Here is a 7428-nt window from a genome sequence, read left to right as displayed (position 1 = left end):
CATGTTAATTGGGTAAATGAATACATTTAAAGGTTACTAAATGTAGTAAATGATGTACATATGGAAGGATCTATTTGTACTGTGGTTTCAGCAAGTTGACCCCCAGAGGTTGTTGAAAGGACATGGTTACCATCTCTGCAGCCTCTGAGAATTCTTTGCTTGAAAAGCCATGGGTTAAAGAGAGAAATGAAAGCACTTAGGCAGGTAGCTCGGGTTGGATTCTGTATGGTGCAGCCTCAGAGTGCTATACAGGAAGAAACCTCTTACTCTCAGGATGGACCATGGCTAGCTATGTCTCAAGCAGAGAAAAAACAAAGAATCTCAAAAAATGATGGGCCTTTGCTGCCTCCAGTCCCCCTTGATTTCATCTCTAGGCATGCAGTGTAGTCTTTCGAAACCCCATAGATCACTGCTTCTGAAGATCCCAGATACCACTTGCATCATGGCAAGTCAGTCAGCAGTGTTACCTGCCCCCTGCTTAGGGGTTCTGGGCAAGTGACAAATTCAAGTTCTAACTGAGCTTCTGTCAATTTCCCCATCTGTAAAAAAATATTAGATTGGTTGCTTTTACATCATGCTCTTTAGAACCCCAAACTCTAGGGAATTGGCGCTGGGATGATCCTGGTTTTGTTCGAGAAGACAGAGATGGGATAACTAGGAAGGTCCCTCATCCCCTCTTTGATTACAGAAACTCTTCCACTTGTTTGTATTTCACAAAATATTGTGCTTGAAAAATGGACGGCACGGTCCAAGTGTTTGAAAACCACTGCCTGCCTGCAAACTACACTAACTAAGAGAGCACATGATATCGGCACGTGCACACGGACACACACACACACACACACACACACACACACACACACGTTCTCTCTTGATCTCTTCGGGAAATATCTGCCTCTTTTCATGAATCTATTCTTTAAGTCTTATTTCAGTCTTGACAGTGAGTTGAACAGAACCGAGTAAAACATTCTCTTTAATAATTTATCTCACTTTGGAAACAGTTATCTGATAGAATTCAGCAATGACTGTGGTTAAATTATTTGGAGCGCTGTCTCATGTCTCCCAGTGGACTGTGCCTGTAAAGAGTCCAAAACACCTGCCATAGGTAGCTCTTGGCTTCTCTCTCTGCCCTTTTATGGCATTCACACTGGTGTCCCTAAATAACTCTTCTGTGCAGAATTCAGCAGTTCAAGTAGCAGCAGATAAACCTATGTTATGGTGGCACTGCCAGTCTATAGCTCAGAATACAGTGCATACATTGCCTGTGCAAGCACTTGAGTGCTTTTATGAACCTTGTTTTTATGCTTTTAGATATTAGAAAAATCAGTTCATTTATTGATACTTGTCATAAGCAGCCGTGTCTCATAATAATCATAACAAGAGTTAATATAAACCATGTCTGGCACAGCTCTATAATCTTTGATATTTATCTTAGCTCATTCTAATAACAACTTCATGGGTGGGTACTTTGATTATTTCCATTGTATAGATAGGAAAACTAAATCTTAAAGCAATTAAATGCCTTTCCAAAGATCACATAGCTACTACGTGGTGATGAGACCAAAAACCGAGATCCCATGGGCAGATTGAAAATAGCAGAACTTTGGTTTCAGCTTCCAGTTCTGAAAATTGGATGACTGAGTGTCCAGTTATGAAGAAAAAATGAAAATAATGAATATACTGAAGGATATCATTGAATATAGCATCCAAAAAACTAGATACAACTAGAAGTGATATGAAAACTGAACTTTCTTGTAACATGTAAGAATGTTTCCAATTGTATATGTAAAGTATAGGTGCTTTCAGGAGTTATTTCTGTAGGAGAGAGGGTGTGTATCAGATTCAAATGCATGCTACCATTGATCGTATAATTCTAGGCCCTGGTATTCGATTCCGTGTTTCTGTGTATATGTGAGTCTTTTAGATTATGCTAGTGTGTATTTGTGAGACTCTTGCAGATTTCCACAACAGACAACAACCACACCACTATTTTTGAAGCATACAAGCTATTATATATTTTCATAATATAGAATTTTAAGGTATAGTAATCAACAGTGGCAAAATATTTCTGTCTTTGACATTATTTTTTCGTGAGATCCAACCTGTAATTAAGACCAGAGAAAACAGTATGGAGAAACAAATCCAGGAGAACAGGATAAAAATATCATGAACAGCAAAATATGTCTGCGTATTTAAAACCATATAGAAAAAATAAATTAGATGCACAATTGTGTAAATATAAATTAAAAAAAGATGACATTCTTAATAAATAAAGTTTACTATTTACATTTTTTATATATTGCTGAAAGACTTAACTTAGATCCATAAAAACACATAAACAGGAAAAAATAAAACCCAAAAAAGGAGCAGCAAATTTATGCGCGTGAGGTACAGAAAAAGGATTGGAGTTGTGTTTTGGTTTTGGTGATTAGATTTTTTTTTTTTTCTTTTCTCTTTTTTTTTTTATAGTAGGCCAGTAGAATTTTCTTGAGAACAGATTTTTAAGCATGTCAATGGAGAGTCATTTTTGGTAGTTTCCAGAAGATGCCAAACAGATTTCAACATCATCATCATTAGAAATACCCATAATAATTATAACAATAATAAAAAGGTATAATATGATACATAAATATGGAAGAGCCGCTTGTAATATGAATACATTTTCTCTAGACGAGATCACAGTTTTATTTTGTAAATATTACATTTAAGTATATATATACACACATATATGTACAACTATATATACATGTGCATATATATGTAAATTTATATTTATATATAATATCTTTATATAGATAGATATCTGCGGACAGGTTATTGATTATAGAGACCCAAGAAAGCAAGTCAATTAATTGTTCAAACTTCTCCTCACTGACTGCTGGTGTAGAATTTAAGAAGCCCCGAGTTTGCACTCAGAATGCCATATCTTCTTTTAATGGAACACTCAATGTGGAATTTTAAGTCTGAGAAGAAAAACAGAACGAAGGGACTCCCTTCCTCTGTAAAGTTGGAAGTGGCCTGGAAGTCTTGAATAAACAGTAAACTGACTTTTACACTGTAGGAAGTCACTAGTTTTTTGTTTTTGTTTTTAATCAAATTACAGAACTGCTAAAGGCCCGAATAAGGGGGAGAAAGTCCAACTTATCTACAAGTAAAATATTCTCAAATGCAAGCCTCTCTCAAGGTGGGTCCTAATCTAGGAGCTCACTCCCATTCCTTGAAATACCGAATGAGCACTCCCTGTCTTTCTTAAGTGGCCGGTGGGCCTGTGCATTCTTGAAAAATAACCCATAGACTCTGCGTCAGGCTCTCACAGATTGGCTCTCGTAGATTGCCACAGCCCCTTAGAAGCCTCAGGGCCTCACAATCCCCTGCCCTCCCACTGTGAGGTAGGTTAAGTAGTATTATCCCCATTTTGCAGCTGGAGAAACTGAGGCAAATGGAGAGGCGATGTCATTGCTTGTTTAAGGTCACTGAGCAAACTGCTGCCTGGAGTCAAGAATTCTGTGTTCTCGCTCGGGGGACATAATTCCTCTCTTGGCTATTACACATTGCTCTTCAAGATCAAACAGTTGGGAGGAATTTGGCAAAACGTGAGCAGATTGCCAAGAATAGGCTTTGATTCGTTTGCTGTTTAGTTTCACGCCTGTTGTTTGCTTGGTTAGTTCTGTTTCTCGAAAACCATGGGAATTACCTGTCTGGTCATGTAGCAGCTCCCTAGGAAAGTGGACTGTGCAGTGTGATTCTAAGTGCAGACTTCATAAAGCCCAGTGCTCTAATGGCAAATACAAACACTTTATAATGTGAAAAGCGCAACACAGCATGTCCCATTAATATTGGAAAAAAAAAAAACAACACAACAATTTCAAGCCCTCCCCACTCCCTACTATTACTGATTGACAACCAAACAAATAGACAAAATGCACCCCCCCCACCCCCAACAATATCAACTACAGATTAAGGGGCAAGATGCCTTATTTCCTGAACTCACCACAATGTACAGAAAAGAACAGAGAGCGATAGAAAACCCCACTCTACTCCTGCTAGGGAAATCTTTAGACTGTGTCTACCTGCTCAGTCTGTAGAATAAAGAATGTTCTTCAGGAATCACAAAACTAGGTTTTCTCCAAATTCTTATTTTTACTCATGCTTTACTTTTTAACCTCCTTGTCTTCTATTAACCTCTGTCTGTGCAGCTTTATCACCATCCATTTCTTCTTTTATATTTTCCCTACTTTGAAGTAGTTTGAGGAGAAAAAAAAAACACACACACACACAACACAAAAACTTCAAACCTGAATTTATGGTTTCCTTTCTTCCTTCCCTCTTTTCCCCCCTTTTTTTCTCTTTTTCTTCCTCTCTTTCTTTCCTTTCTTAACACAGGTAAGACCTATAACAAACTGACAGAACCAAGTTAAACCAAACCTGGAAGGGAGGTAGCCAGAATCTGTCTCAAAGAATTATTTTCAACAAATAGCATCGAAACATTGGCCAAGGTGGGAAAGAGACCAAGAGCACTGTCTAGGCAGTGACTCAGCATGCTGAAGCCCGGAGAAGCAGCTGATACCCTCCATCCTCAGAGCCCTGCTAGTTACAACCGCTCATCTCCCCCTTTCATAACACCCCCCATTCAGCCTCCAGAACGGACTTCCCAAGGGTCGTCTTCCCTTAAGAGGTGGTTGGCACAGAATCTAAGGGCTAACACAGGTCCTGTGGCAGCTAGTAGGGCTGTGGCTCAGAAAGTCTTCCTAAGAGAAGGCTTGGCAAACTGTCACCTTATCTTTTCTTTCTTGCTGTTAACAGGCTAATCCTTCTTCAGAACCTTCATGTTCTGAAGAAAGTTCTGAAGAAGTGAATCCATCTTCAGAACCGCCAAGTGCTTTAGGACCTCTGAGCTGCTGATAGACAATAGTGCTTCAGAGCCTCCTCCTGTGAGTACTCCACTGTCCTAAACTGGAGCTGATAAAGGGGTGAGAGGATGAGTTTATACCCAGAAAGAAATTGAAGCTGAGTACAAGTGCACTGCATAGCCAGAGCTGACTTCCTCCGCTAAGGTGTGAGAAGGACCTGTTAGTGACACCTTGCACGTGGGACTGAGGCTGCCCACCCATCAGGCAGCCTCTCCTACCTAATATCCCTGGCAAATAGGAATTTGTGGGTAGCAGGTTTGAATGATGGTGAGGAGGAGACTGAGAAACACTTTGCTGAGAAGGGCTTGATCAATCTGAGACTCTGAAGGCAGAAGCCAGCTGCAGAATGTGTGTGAATGGAGGAGGAAAGAGCATGAGGGTGGACTGGAAGGAAGCTGGTGAGGTTCTGCTCTGGTTCCTGCCACCCCTCTGTCAGGAATGTTGTCTTTAGGTCTCCCAGGCTCTTTGCACTCCTTGCTGATGTTAAAAAAAGCAACTGGGAGAGCCAACTCTGTTAACATCTTACCTCATTTGTTCCTTCCCATCTAGCACCACTCAGGTTGATAACTCAGCAAGGGCATGAGGGGACTTGAAGAGTTGGCAAGAGTTATAAGATACTGGAGAGGGGTACAAAATGGAATCGATGCTTATACAATTATTATTCTCTTGTCAAAGATTGGCCCTGGTAATTAAAGGAAAAACAAAAACAAAAACATGCCCTCAGTATAAATGAGATACAAGTTTGTAAGAAGGGAATATAATGGATCTGAGTCAGGCCTTAACAATGGCATGCCTGGAACCCAATCTCAGAGACTGTAGCATGGAATAAGCCACACAAAACTATCTAAGCATTGCGTCCTTATTTGCAGGCAGCTGTGCGAAAAGCACCTTGATATATTTATTAATGTAACAGACCACAGATGGCCAACAGACGTCTTCTCAAATGCTCTTGGTCAGCAGCTAGCTGCTGCTGGGAGACAGAACAGTAGGAAGGTTTCTGAAGTTATTTTTGGTCCCCATTGGAAAAGAAAAAGGGGGGGCTCTAGTTGATGAACAGCGCCTGTGTTGGATTGCAGGAATGAGGAGAGTCAGCCCACGTGCTTGGTATCTTCCATTTCTATGCTATTTGTTTTTTGGTTGGTTGTCTTCACTAGATTTGAGATGATCTGTGGCAATATTTATGCAATATCTCTACCTTAGACCCTCCCTTCACCTTACTTTCTCAGTTTCAGAGATCAGGTTAAATGTCAGCCTTCTTTCCACCTCATTCTGTATTCTTCACCTCCCTTACTAATTTCAAAAGGAGTGGACAGGGAACCGGCTGAACAAAGAGGGCCCCAAAGAGGTGGGGGCTTCTGCGAGCATCTGGCTAATTTCCTCTCAACTTTTGGAGGCTGAACATGGGAGAGAGGGAAGGGCCACCCTAGGACAGAGGTGGACGGGAGTATGGGAGCCAAAGGCTGTGTGGAAGGCATGATGACCATGCTGGGTGGTTAGGGACCGAGGCTGGGAACCCTTGGGCTGCCCCCCGAAGGCCCCTCTAGAGCCACAGTCCAGGTGTGGATCCCATCCGAGATGCTTCTCTGCTCTAGAACTATTGCTACTCAGGGCACGATGAGGTCCTCAGACCCAAAGCCTGCTCTCGCCTTGGAGGGGCAGGAAGACTTGGATAAGGATGCTAACCCAAGAGTCCCTGCCATCCCAACAGTCTCCGGAGGGTTCCGGCATCCTAGAAACGTAACACTGTTCCTCTTGCTTATAAAATCTAACACTGGCTTAGACATTCTGGACTCTCGGTGAGGGTTCCAGCATCTGAAGCCCCTCAATTCCCTTCCAGGATGAGAAGCCCACCCAGGGGGCCTTCACTTCTCACCATGCGGGCCAATGAGGGGTTTTCCCTCGCAGAAGGACTAAGAAGTGAGGAGCTGTGGGAAAATGTGGGTCACTTTTAAGGCAGACAGTTTGGTTGTGTGGGGGTTTTTCCTCACCTAGTCCTACCACCTTGGGGGTACTCAATGTATAGGACAGAGCAGCCGGGAAAGTAGCAGCAAGTGTGGTCCCAAGGCAAGATGTGGGGGATATTATGGCCTCAAGCCGGGGGCTGTTATAATACCTTGACATTGCAATCCTAAGCCATTTCCAGCTTGGCCTCGAACCCTGGGGGCTTCGCATACCTTGGATTCTTTACCTCTTCCTCAGGTCCTACTTCCCTAGAAGGGAGGTGATCAGAGACCATTTCACCTCCAATCCCAGAGGACTGCGCACTCAGGCACACCTTACATATTCTAAGCCTCAGGCTGTGAGCTATGTTGGCATTTAACACTTGGTCTTAGCAGTTTCTGTAACTCTCTTTCTCCCAAGGACAGTGCTGGTTTGGAGCCTGGGAGAGAAAGGATTGAGTCTGGCCCAGTCTCTCTCTGCTCAGTCTCCAAAACTGCCCTCCCACGGGTGTCTGCATGGGTGCGTATGCATGCATGCCTACTAACCACAGATGGGCACACTCCTAGATACAGAATAT

This window comes from Capricornis sumatraensis, chromosome 6, assembly GCF_032405125.1.
Source record: "Capricornis sumatraensis isolate serow.1 chromosome 6, serow.2, whole genome shotgun sequence".
In the NCBI taxonomy this organism is placed as follows: domain Eukaryota; kingdom Metazoa; phylum Chordata; class Mammalia; order Artiodactyla; family Bovidae; genus Capricornis; species Capricornis sumatraensis.
The sequence above is the reverse complement of the archived record's forward strand: the minus strand, read 5'-3'. Positions refer to the sequence as shown.